At 33.8% G+C, this 13,862-nt stretch overlaps 1 long non-coding RNA gene across 1 annotated transcript in view; it reads right to left on the reverse strand.

The window, feature by feature from the left end:
- Nucleotides 1-609: 609 nt before the first annotated feature.
- Nucleotides 610-13,862, reverse strand: part of LOC309664726 — a 240,001-nt gene continuing 226,748 nt past the window's right edge. The window contains exon 2 of the long non-coding RNA XR_014266005.1: nt 610-1,517. This is a non-coding gene — a long non-coding RNA (uncharacterized lncRNA). The remainder of the gene's footprint in view (nt 1,518-13,862) is intronic.

Genomic DNA, 13,862 nt, shown 5'->3' on the forward strand with positions numbered 1-13,862 from the left:
TGAACTCCTTCACATTGTGAGTATTTATTTGATAAGCAATGGAAGAGCGAAAGATCCTTGTGAACTTTAAATACCTATTCAAATATAAGGAAAGAAGAATGTTCTTAAACCTAGAGGGCTTTGTCTTTTAAACACCTGGTCTTTGCCATGAAAACTCTATCCCCACATTCCTGTTGCTCCTCACTGCAATTCTAACTCTCTTCATTCTGCATTTCCACATATAATAAGGTCTATCTCTCCATGTCTTCCTCCCCTGGGTCTATCATATTCCACTCATCCCTTAATCTTCTAAGTGGGAAGTTTTGAGTGTCTTCTGATTTCCCAAGCCACGTGATTGGAACATCTTCTTGAAATTAACATTTCCCAACTTGTGTCATAGTTATGTATCATAGGAATAGCTGTCAGCCACTGTGCTGAGTTTGACATTCATTTTCTCATTTAACCCTCAACCACCTTAGAAGGCAGATATCACATGCTTTATCTTATTTAGGCAGTAGTTCTATGAATATAGGGTAGGTGTAGAATTCATTTTTATACCTTCAACATGGCCAAAATAGGACTCAATAAATGTTACTATTATTAGAATTATTATTACTACTGTTCTATAAGTCATTAATTACTAGTATATAATTATCTAATAATTTAATATCACTATTACCATTATTCCTATTTATTAAGTTTTATATCATTAAAATATCAGACACTATGCTAGCATTTTTCATGCATTTCTATCACAGTTAGGCATGATTATCCCCTTTTTATACATGAGGAACCTGGGACTCAGAGAGGGAAAGCTGCTTTTATAGTCATTAATGACAGAATCAGGATTTAGATCCAATTCTGTCTGACTTCAGAATCAGTGCTTTCAATAGCCACCCTTCATTGTCCCTTTTGGCAGTATCTGGGTAGAATACTGGACCATCTTTATCTGATGAAATGATCTTGGTCGAAGTTTATGATACGGTTTTCTCCACTACACAGATTGATGTTTGCCTCGTGACACCCCCAAATCATGTTTGCTCTTGCACTCCCCAAGGTGATTCCCAGACCACCACCATCTGCATATGTCCTATCTGATGGTTATTATTGAAGGAGAGATGCAAAAAAAAACAAATGTATTCCTTCTGCTAGAGAAAAGATCACAGTAGATCAAAATCCTTATTCATCTGCCAATAGCCCCATCTCTGGCACAATATCAAGTACACCTACAAATAAAGCAATCCATGGATATCTTGGTCGTCCAGAGAAATGGCTCTACTCCTCATCACTGGCTTTGAAGAGGATGGTCAGTACAGCAGGGCACATGCATTGGTCAGCCTTCCTGGTTCTAACATTGACTACAAACAAAAGTGCTGCCCAGCGTCAGCCAGACCAACACATTCTCACTGCCATTAAACACCCTATGGGAGAAAAAAGAATCTGATGTACCTTTCGGAGGAGCCCAGACACCCTGGTGTGGAAAACAGCTCTCGTTGTTGCAGAAACCAGGAAAATGTTTCACCAAGAACACACGGCAACTAATGAAAAAGAAAACCAGGCATAGTATTAAGTTATTTGGGAGAAATAATTTTCTGAGCCTCATACTGGTATAGGTGGTATAAAGTAAAGTTACTTTAGAATAGTGATTCCTTTTCATGTACAAGGTCTTGTAAAATATGCTGGTCAAAATTCTTCATTTCATATAGATAACAGGGATAACTTTTTGCAGCAGCTAACAAGAGATAGAAGAACCATAGACCTGCTCACTTAGTCATTAATTCATTGACTCTTTGAATCATTAATGCATGTATTTTTTCATCATACCACTCGTTTCTAAAGAAAATCGAGGCAGCTTACAATATTCTATACTTAATAAAATCAGATTTCAAAAGGAAACAAATATAAGAGCCAGTAAATACAGGATATAGGTCCAGAAAATATACACAAGACTTGCTAAGTTCTTGACCAGGAAAAATGGAGCTGGCATACTAGAATCAACTGGGAAGTAATTTTCTAAAGATGCATGTTCCTCTGTCAAGGAAAGAACATTCCTTGGCTGAGAATTTTAAAAGAATAATTGAGGGAAAGAATAATTTAGACACTTCAGAATGATTCTAATCTTTGTCTCCATGAAGAGCAGTGAGCTAAGGTAAGGGTACTGAAATGATACACAATGCCTAGTTTTGAGCTTCCTAGAGGTAATGGTAAAAAGGGAAACAATATATGATATATAATAATGAGAATTTTTAAATTTCATTTATGCTGCTTTGAATTTGGAAAGAAATGGATTACCCAAGCATTTATCTAAGCATCTAAAGGACGTTCATAAGTAGTAGAACAGAGTCAGAGAGGAAGAGACCTTTCTTCTTAAAAAAAAGATGGTTTTTCTATAAAATTTGAATACCATTATCAAAGCCAATAAAATTTTTAAAATTCTAATTATCATCAAATGTCATGTCTATATTCAAATTAAATCATTATTCCCCCAAATTATACAGCTGGTGTACTCAATATTATATACAGAATCATATCAGTACCATGCTTAAGGTTGAATGCATAATCTTTGGGATTTCAGAAACACCAGGGCTTTGGGAAACAGGAGTGATTTTCCTGGGTGGAAATCTCCAAACTTGATAAAGATGACAGGATTTATTAGACCTTTTCTAAGGTAAGTTGTAGAAAGGTTTTGGGAAATATAATCTTGGCTCTTTTTTCTTAAAAAAACATAAGTAATACAATTTTTGTTCTTTTTATAACTGATGTAAATTTTACATAAAATGAACAAATGTATAATTCAATGAGTTTTAACAAAAATATACTATTTTCTTACCACCACCCCAAAAGTTCTCTCATACTCATTTGGAGTCATCTCCACCCAATACATACAACTGATTTCTATTACCATAGAAAAGTTTGCCTATTTTTAACTTCATAACATATGGCATCATACAGCATGCATTCTTTGGCATCTGGCTTTCTCTTTTTTTTAATGTAAGATAATGTTGTTGATATTTTTTTCACTTTTTTTTTGCTTGCATTGATTGTTTTCTTTGTTTTATTGCTGCACACTAGTCCATTGTATGAATATATCACAATTTGTTTGTGATTCCTGTTGATAGGTATTTGGGTTGTCATTTGCTCTAATGAATGAATCTTCTATGAATATTGTTATATGGTTTTGCAGGTGTACAATTTCATTTATCTTAGTTAAATGCCAAGGAATGAAACCACTAGGTAAGTGTGTACTTAAATTTGTAAGGAACTGCCATTTTCCCAAGTGGTTAAAACCATTTTACACTCCACCCATGAGGAGTCCAGTAATACTACATTGCTATTTACATTTCATAGTGCCAATCATTTTGACTTTAGCCATTTTAGTGGATATATAGGGGTGTCTTAGTGATGTGGTTGAAAATATTTTCACTTCATTTTTAATGATAAAGTCCTGTACCCATTTTACTGAGTTACTTATATCTTATTATTGTGCTAAAGGAGTTCTTTATATGTTCTGGATATAAGTCTTTTAAAGTAAACATTTTCTCCCAGTTTGTGGCTTGCACTTTCATTTTTTAAAATAATTTCTTTTAAGAACAAAGGGTTTTTAATTTAATGAAATTTGATGTATTTTTTGTGATTCATGCTTTTGATTAATGCTTTGCCTACCCAAGATTAAGAAGACACTCTTCTTTTATTCTTCTACAAGTTTTACAGTTCTAGCTTTTATACCTATATTTACGATTTATCTCAAAATAATATTTGTATGTGGTATGAGGTAGGAGGCAAGGCTCATTTTTTTTCCAGATTAACATACTACTGTGCCAGTACCATTTTTGAAGAAACCATGTATTCTTACTGAATTACCTAAGTGACCTTGATGCCTAGTGTTTCTAAAATATCAATTGACCAGATATGTACATATTTAAGTCTAGACTCTCCCCTCTGTTTTATCAATTTATTTATCTATTCCTAATAAAACAGCATCTTGACTACTGTAGATTTACAGTAAAACTTAAAATCAGTGACTATAAGTCCTCCAAATCTGTTCTTTGAGACAAACAGATTGGCTATTCTACATTGTCTTTCTAAATTTTAGGTGCTGGGATCAAGAAGTTCTAACTATTTTTATTTTTTCAGAGCCAAGTGCGATTTAATAGAGAAAAATAAAATAAATATTATATTTCTTGTACCCAAATACAGTGAAGCAAATTCCTGCCCCTTTAGAAAATGAACAGGATGAATCTTATCATGATTCAAATCGTAGTACAACCCTCCGTGGTTACTTTTACTGAAACCTTTACACCCACTGCTCTATCTATCCCATCTGAGCCAATCTGCCTTTGATCCCCTTTCTTCTAGACTTTCACTCATGTTGGTGATCAGCAAACAATCCTACATACTCAACTTCTTCTTGGAATAGCTCCTCCACTTTCTCATTTAATTGAAATCTGATTACCTCTTGAGAACAAAGCATCCCTGGGTAGGCTTTCTGTTACAAGCTGTTCTTGTCTTAAGTCTCATGTTGTGGTGGGCGGGTTGTCCTCCCTGTTTCTCATTGCCATGTCCACCCCATTGCACCTTCACCCTCTTACAAACCCCCTATTCTGTGAGGCTATGCCATCTAACTTTTTTATTTTCTTTCTTTTTTTGCCACACTGCGTGGCTTGCAGGATCTTAGTTCCCCGACCAGGGATCGAACCCTGGCAGTGAGAGCACAGAATCCTAACCACTGGACCACCAGGGAACTGTTGTCTTTCTAAACTTTAGAATGATCTTGTCAATTTCTACTATGAGCAACTACTGGAAATGGGACTTGTATGGCATTAAATCTATAGATCTGTTTAAGGAGAATGGATGCCTTAAGAATATTAAATCTTTAATGATCATGGTATATCTCTCCATTCATTAGACTGCTCATAATTTCTCTCTCATGTGTTTTGATTTTCAATGTGGAGGTTTTCCACAGTTCCCATTACATTTATTGCAAACTATTTTATATTTTGATGCTAATTATAAGTAATATTGTTGGTGGGAATGTAAATTGATACAGCCACTATGGAGAACAGTATGGAGGTTCCTTAAAAAACTAAAAATAGAACTACCATGTGACCCAGCAATCCCACTACTGGGCATATACCCTGAGAAAACCATAATTCAAAAAGAGTCATGAACCATAATGTTCATTGCAGCAGTATTTACAGTAGCCAGGACATGGAAGCAACCTAAGGGTCCATTGACAGATGAATGGATACAGAAGATGTGGCACATATATACAATGGAATATTACTCAGCCATAAAAAGAAATGAAATTGAGTTATTTGCAGTGAGGTGGATGGACCTAGAGACTGTCATACAGAGTGAAGTAAGTCAGAAAGAGAAAAACAAATATCGTATGCTAACACATATACATGAAATCTAAAAAAAAAAAAAAAAAAAGGTTCTGAAGAACCTAGGGGCAGGACAGGAATAAAGACACAGATGTAGAGAATGGACTTGAGGACACGGGGAGTGGGAAAGGTAAGCTGGAACGAAGTGAGAGAGTGGCATGGACATATATACACTACCAAATGTAAAATAGATAGCTGGTGGGAAGCAGCCGCATAGCACAGGGAGATCAGCTCGGTGCTTTGTGACCACCTAGAGGGGTGGGATGGGGAGGGTGGGAGGGAGATGCAAAAGGGAGGAGAAATGGGAATATATGTATATGTATAGCTGATTCACTTTGTTATACAGCAGAAGCTAACACACCATTGTAAAGCAATTATACTCCAATAAAGATGTTAATAAATAAATAAATAAATAAGTAAATAAAATTCACTTCCCCAGTTATTTGTTGCCAGTATTTAGAAATGTATTCTTTTGTATATTGAACTTGCACCCTGCAAAATTGCCTAACTCACATATTAGTTCTGGGAGCTTATTTATAAATTCCTTAAAATATTCTACATTAATATCATATCCTTAGTGAGCAAAAATACTTTCATTATTTAAACATTTCTCCTTTTTAACTGGTATTAAAAAGTATAAATGCCCCTTTAAGGACTGCATTAGTTATAACCCTAAATTGTTGATATGTTGTGTTTTTATTAACATTCAGTTGAAAATAATTTCTATTTGCTTTGTGATTTCCTCTTTAATATATAAAGAAATGAGTTGCTACTTTGAAAATATTTCTAACGTTTTCTAGATGTCTTACTGTTTTTTAATTTATGATTTAAAACTATTGTGGTCAGGAAACACACTCTGTATTACTTCAACCCTTTGAAATCCAGATACTCATTTTACGGCTCGGCATTGAGTCTATCATAGTGACTCTTCCAGTGCACTTGAGAAACATATACATCCTGCAGTTATTGTATTAGTGCTGCTTGTTTAAATGTCAATTATGTCAGAATCATTCATATGTTGTTCAAATCATCTCTAGTTTTTACTGAAATTTGTCTAATTTTCCTACCAATTTACTAAAAGAAAAATATTGAAATCTCCAACTATGACTAAGTTTTAGGGTATTTCTCCCATACTTCTGCCAAATTTTTCTTCATTCATTTTGAATCTGTTATTAGCTGTTTACACGTTTAGGATGAATTAACACCTAACATTGTAAAGTGATCTACTTTATCTCTGGTAGTACTTTTTATCTTGAATTTTATTTTGTTCTGATATTAACATAGCCACACCAGTTTCCATATGCATATATTTGCATCATTTAAATCCATTTTTTTTCCACCTGTCTGAGTCTTCATGGGTTGAATGTTTCTGTCGTTACCAGCCTAGAGTCATCTCCAGTCTAACAACTGCTGCTTTTTGCTTGGAGTGTTTAGTTCCATTATATTTAATATAAAATTAAATTACTATACACATGTTTGTTTATTTTTTATGTCCTTATTTCTTTTTTTTTAGTTTTTATTTTATACTGGAGTAGAGTTGATTAACAATGTTGTATTAGTTTCAGGTGTACAATAAAGTGATTCAATTATACATATACCTGTATGTATTCTTTTTCAAATTATTTTCACACTTAGGTTATTACAGAGAGTATTGAGCAGAGTTCCCTGTGCTATACAGTAGGTCCTTGCTGGTTATCAGTGTGTACATGTCAATCCCAAACTCCCAGTCTTTCCCTCCACCCCCCACCCTTTCCCCCAGTAACCATAACTTTGTTCTTGAAGTCTGTAGGTCTGTTTCTATTTTGTAAATAAGTTCATTTGTATCATTTTTTAAAGATTCCACATATAAATGATATCATATGATATTTGTCTTTCTATGACTTACTTCACTTAGTATGACAATCTCCAGGTCCATCCGTGTTCCTGTAAATGGCATTCTTTCATTCTTTTTTATGGCTAAGTAATATTCCAGTGTATATATGTACCACATCTTCTTTATCAATTCATCTGTCAATGGACATTTAGGTTGCTTCTATGTCTTACCTATTGTAAACAGTGCTACAATGAACATTGGAGTGCATGTATCCTTTTGAACCATGTTTTTCTCTGGATATATGCCCAGGAGTGGGATTGCTAGACCATATGGTAGTTCTATTTGTCGTTTCTTAAGGCACCTCCATACTGTTCTCCATAGTGGCTGTACCAATTTACATTCCCACCAACTGTGTAGGAGGGTTCCCTTTTCTCCACACCCTCTCCAGCATTTATTGTCTGTAGACTTTTTGATGATGGCCATTCTGACTAGTGTGAGGTGATATCTCATTGTAGTTTTATTTGTATTTTTCTAATAATTAGCAATGTTGAGCATCTTTTCATGTGCCTCTTGGCCATCTGACTATATATACATGTTTAGATCTACTACCTTTCTGTTTATATTCTCTAGCACCCTCTTTTTGTTTTTCCTATCTTCCTACGTATCCCATAATTTTTTAAGTGTGCGACTCAGTGGCCTCAAGTGCTTTCACATTGCTGTGCAACCATCACCACTATCCATTTCCAGAATTTGTTTCATCTTTTCAAGCTAAAACTCTGTATATGTATGTATGTGTATATATATCTCTTTTGTTGCTTTTTTGATATTATAATATGTATTTTCACGTTTCACAGTTTAACTTGAATTAACTATATGTGACTTCACATATACTATAATAACCTTGTAGCAGTATAATTTCATTTATGACTTCCATTCATTTGTTATTATTGTCATATATTATTTTCATTTTAATGAACTGACTTTAAAAGAAATTAACAAACACTTTTATACTGACTCATATAGTTATATTATTTCTGGTTCTCTTCAATTTTCCCTATAGCTCCAAATTACCATATTGCATTATAGCCCTTAAGTCTGAAGAATTTCAGGACTTCTTGTAGTGTTTCTCCGCTACAAAAATTTTTTTGTTCTTGTTTATCTGAAAATGTCTTTATTTTGTCTTCACTTTTGAAATATATTATTATATGTATGAACTGTTAGACTGACAATGTTTTATTTTTTTCTCTCAGAATTTTTAAGGTGTCAATCCATTCTCTTTTAAACTCATTTTTGTATGATCAAATGCCAGCCTAAATTGTTATTATTATTCTCTTGTATATAATGTCCCATTTTTTTTTCTGGCTTTTAAGATTTTTTTCCTTTCTTTGGGAGCCAAATCCTGTCCAGTTTCATCCTGCTTTTGACTGCTTTCTAGTGTCTCAAAATCATTATTGTTTTCCAGTTTTCATCACTGTTATCATCCGGACATTTGGTCTTATACAAGGTACTCTATCATTACTAGAAAACAGGATCCAAGTTTGTCTGTTCCTAATATTTACCATTTATTTGTATTTCTGGTAAGCTTCATTCTTTTCCATGGACTCATGCTTTTGTCATATCATTTTCATTCTGACTAAAAACATCTTTAATATTTCTTTTAAAGCAGGTGAGCTAGAATGCTCTCAGCTTTCCTTGTTTGTAAATGTAGCTCACCTTTATTTTCAAAGATGTCTTCACTGGGTACTGAATTTTCAGTCGACAAAACTATTTTCTTTCAGCACTTCAAAGACGTGGTTTCATTATGGTCTGAATCGCAAATCTTTAGACAAGTTGGTGGACATTCTTATGTTCATTCTTCTAAATGTAATGTGTCTTTGTCTCTGGTTGATCTTAAGAATTTTACCTTCATCATTGGCTTTTAGGAATTTGATTGTGATGTGCTTTGGTGTGGTTTTCTTTGTGTTTAACTTCTTAAGTTTTTTCATCTTCTTGGATATGTCTGTTTAGTTAAAAAAAAATTTTTTTAAACCTTCAGCCATTATTTCCTCAAATAATTTTTCTGTACCTTTCTCTATTCTCATTTTAAGATTTGTATGTTAGACAGTTTGATGTGGTCCAACAGGTCACTTTGTCACTGTGCATTTTGTTTTGTTTTGTTTTCCTCTCTGTGCTTAAGTCTGATGGTGTCTATTCCTTGAATTCAAGTTCTTTGATCTTTTTTTTCCCCTCCCCACTCCCATGGTATTTAATCTATTACTAATTCCAACAGGGAATTTTTTTTGTTTTAATATTCATGATGCTTTATTTTTCATCTCTAGAATTCCCATTTGTTTCTTTTTCTATATCTTGCATTTCCCTCAATATCATATCCATGTTGTCTGGGAAGTTATGGAGCACACAAAATGGATTTATAAGAGCTATTGTCAAATCCTGGTCTGGAAATTTAATCATTTCACTAATTTCTGGGTTTGTTCCTATTTACTTATTTTCCTTCAGCTTTTGTGTCACATTTTCTTGCTTCTTGAGATGATAGCAAATTTTCAATGGATTTGGACACAGTGAACTTTACATCATAAAGTGATGGATTTTATAGGGTTCTTTTAAAGAGTGTTGTACTTTATCACTTGTGGAATAGATTGATCTTCAAGTGAGTCATTTTTTAAAAAAGAATTTTGAATTTGGGGATAGAGTAATTCTAGGGCTAGTTATTATCCATTAATATTAATCCAGACAGATAATATATTGTTAATATTGTTAATATATTATCTGTCTGGATTATCCACTAAAGGCACATATGTTCAGTACGTTTTCTTCATTCTGGCTGACTAGAACTTGAATATCTCCCATCCTTTTGTCAACTCTGGAATCTTTTCAACTTACAGCACCTATTCATTCTTTATCTAGACTTTTGGAGTCTCACATTTTGCAGGCATGTCTTACTATTCCACAAGAGACTAAATGATGCCTCTATGTAAATTTTTTTTTCTTCCAAATGGAAAACATGGCTCTAGCACCATATATTGAATGACACATTTCTTTTTTCTTTTGTTCTTTCTTTTTTCTTTTTTACCACTGATGTAAATACTTTTGGTATTTCCTAAGCCATGGTACACATCAGGGTCTGATTTTGTAATTTTCATATTCCATTCTCTTTCTGTCTATATTCTAATACTAAAAACACATCATTTTACATACTATAGCTCTGAAATATTTTTAATATCCATGAGATGTAATTCCTTTCTAATTCTTCTTTTTAAAAATAACATAATCAGTATTGCATAATTAATCTTCCAGATGAATTTTAGAATAGTTCTAAGGTCTTCACCTATTTCCTTTGGACTCTATAGTAGAAATCCCTGTTTCTAAAATTTAAGAAAGACTTGACAGCTTTAAAACATTAAAAATTTTTCCATTAAAATTTCTTTCCATTAAAATTTTTTTCTCTGTTAGGATTTTGTTTTTCCTCTTTGGCTATTAATATTATTTTAGAGTATCTGCTTTTTTCTTGTTATATTTATTCTTATATATTTCAGTGCTCATATGTGCCTATCACAATTATAAATGCGTTCCTTTCATCAATTTTATTTTCTCTTTATTACTTTTATATATGAATGATTGATTCTATATGTAAATTTAAATTTATATAGTTTATTAATATAGTTTACTGATATATTACCATTTATTAATTTTGGAATAAATTAATGAATGAACCTAAATTAAATAATAAGAGAATTATCTTAAGCTCTATTGAAGAAATTGAACAATGATCTACCCAAATAACAACATATTTTCATGCCTCTCATGACAACATTTCTTGTTAGCATTTTTTTTAATAGAATACTTTTACATTACTTACCCCATTTGATCTTTAATTTTTTTGGAGATATGAAATCTGAGATTCAGAAAGGCGACAGAACTTACTCAGGAGCCCACAGTGACAAAAGGCTGAACTTGGATTCATATCAAGTTCTCCTAAGCCCGGACTCAGTGCCCATTCTCACATACATACTCCACTATTCCCCATCAGATGTCTGACTCCTTTGAAGATTTATCCCAGAAATATCCAACTAGAAATTGGAATAATGCATTTGAGTTCTCTTTGAGATTATGCCAATGATTTTTTTCAGATGTGTAGCAAAGACAGTCTTGAATGTGCTAGCTGAGTTGATATTCAGCCCCGAGAGAAAAAAAGAAGGATCTGGGATTATAGTGAGATGGAGTATGACAGACCCACATAAACTGGTAGAGATAAGATGCATCTCATGTGTCCAAGTGTATTGAAGGACCTGTCACTCACATGTTGGTTTCTGAGGTAGAGGTAAGTTAATTCAAGTTAATATGCAAAAATGTTTCTAATAACAACCTGTCAAGAGTGTAGGGGGACATATCAGGAGAGAGAAATGAGAAGAGAAAAGGAATACTAGAAAAGAAATGAGAAATCAGCCAAGGGAACAGAACAATTCTCCACTATAATCATAAGAGAGGTGACTAGCATTACTTTCTCACTAGCAATTCATCTTAGAGTTAATAATGTTCTGTGTTTGAGAAGTTGAACTGTAAAACCACATATAAGTGGGTTCAGATCCCGCGTAAACTATTAGCATTTCTAAAAGTATCAGTTTCTTTTTCTTTAAAGTGGAAAGAATGATATCTAATTGAAGGGCTGTAGGGAATTCCCTGCTGGCTCAGTGGTTAAGAATCCGCCTGCCAATGCAGGGGACACGGGTTCGATCCCTGGTCCGGGAAGATCCCACATGCCACAGAGCAACTAAGCCCACAAGCCACAACTACTGAGCCCATGTGCTGCAACTACTGAAGCCCACATGCCTACAGCCCATGCTCTGCAACAAGAGAAACCACTGCAATGAGAAGCCCATGCACCGCAATGAAGAGTAGGCCCCGCTCACCACAACTAGAGAAAACCCAGGCTCAGCAACAAACATCCAATGCGGCCAAAAAAAAAATTTTTTTTAATTAAAAAAAAAATTAATTGAGGGGCTGTGAGGATTACCTGAGATAATACACACATTTGAAACATGTATAAAAATACTACTATATGCTCTTTAAGGGAGTGGAGTAGTAGATGTTATCTATATAATTTATCTATAATGAGTAAATACTAAATTATCTTATAAAATGATATGATGGCCTTAAACTTAAATGGATAGACAATATAATAATAAATGATAATGACCAAGAGTATATGAGGACTCCATTCATTCATTCAACAAATGTTTTTCAGTTACCTATTCTGTGCTCTTCACTTTTCAAGTTACGTAGAAAAAAAAACATTAAATATTTGACACAAATAACTAATAATCTTAAAAATATAACACTTGAATTGAGTTTGAATGAAGTGGAAGGTAAGCTTATGTACAAAAAGACTCGGGAGCAAGTGGTTAGCTTCAAATAATTCAAGGAAGGATAGTGCTGTTTTTGGAATGTCCCATAGGCATACAAGCCTATGAATTTTAATTCAAATATTTTTTTAAGTTAGAGCTGTCCAAAGATGAAATAACAATAATACTAGTATATGACTAGAATGACTACATGCCAAGATCTCTGCTGGGTAATAGGTTGGCATTTATATCATTTGATTCTCAAAATAACCCTGTGAGATAGGCATTATTTTTCTCACTAAAACCAGTGAGGAAACTGAGATTCAGAGATGCTATGTAGCTTTCTCAGTGACACAGAGCTAATTGTCACAGAGCCAGCATTCACAGTTATCTTAACCAGAGATCAAGCTCTTAATTTCCAGTTTATGCATTCTCATTTGGGAAGATGAGCAATATGTCACTCGGGTTTTGGAGTATAGTTTTGAAAGACCTCTTGACCACCTAGGATGGTGTGGATGACTGAAAATGAGGAAAGAAAATAGGTATTAAGGCTCCTTCTAAACCTAAAATCTAAAGATGTTATGCCTTAAAACACATAACTTAGTATCATTTAATGCTATATGAACTTAGGAAAGCAATTTTACCTTCCTGAGACTAATCATTCATCTGTAAAATGGGGATAATAATGGTACCTGAGTCTAGGATTGTTTAAATAAGTACATGGGCAATGATTATTAAGTATTCATATGTATTTAATGATTGGCTTGTGCTGGAGGGAGCCCTGACTCACCGTGAATACCAGGTGTTTGAACACAATGAACACTCAGGAAATGCTAGTTTGCTACATGTTTATTATTAGAAAATTCATGTCATAAGTATAGCAAAGTACAGAATAAATCTACTAAAATGTGTAGGGAAAGATTTACAGCAAGGAACCCAGAGCCATGTTTTCATGGTCTCCATAAATATAAAATGATTGTGTTTGAATGCATACCATCAATGGGGGAAAAATCTCATTAGAATTATTAATCGTTGCAGGATTCGAACCAGGACTAATACACAGGAGAAAGACTAATGCAGTGATGTCATAAATTGATCAATTATGTTATCTGGAAAGTATATATGAAGCAATCATTTCACTCACAAGTATATGGTCATTTGATTTTTTCAAAATATGTCACACTGCAATTCAATTTAGGGAATGTGGTCTTTTAAAAAAGTGGTAGGTAGGCCTTCCCTGGTGGCACAGTGGTTAAGAATCCATCTGCCAATGCAGGGGACATAGGTTCGATCCCTGGTCTGGGAAGATCCCACATGCCGCGGAGCAACTAAGCCCGCGAGCCACAA

Source organism: Balaenoptera physalus (assembly GCF_965194825.1).
Source record: "Balaenoptera physalus genome assembly, chromosome: 7".
NCBI lineage: Eukaryota > Metazoa > Chordata > Mammalia > Artiodactyla > Balaenopteridae > Balaenoptera > Balaenoptera physalus.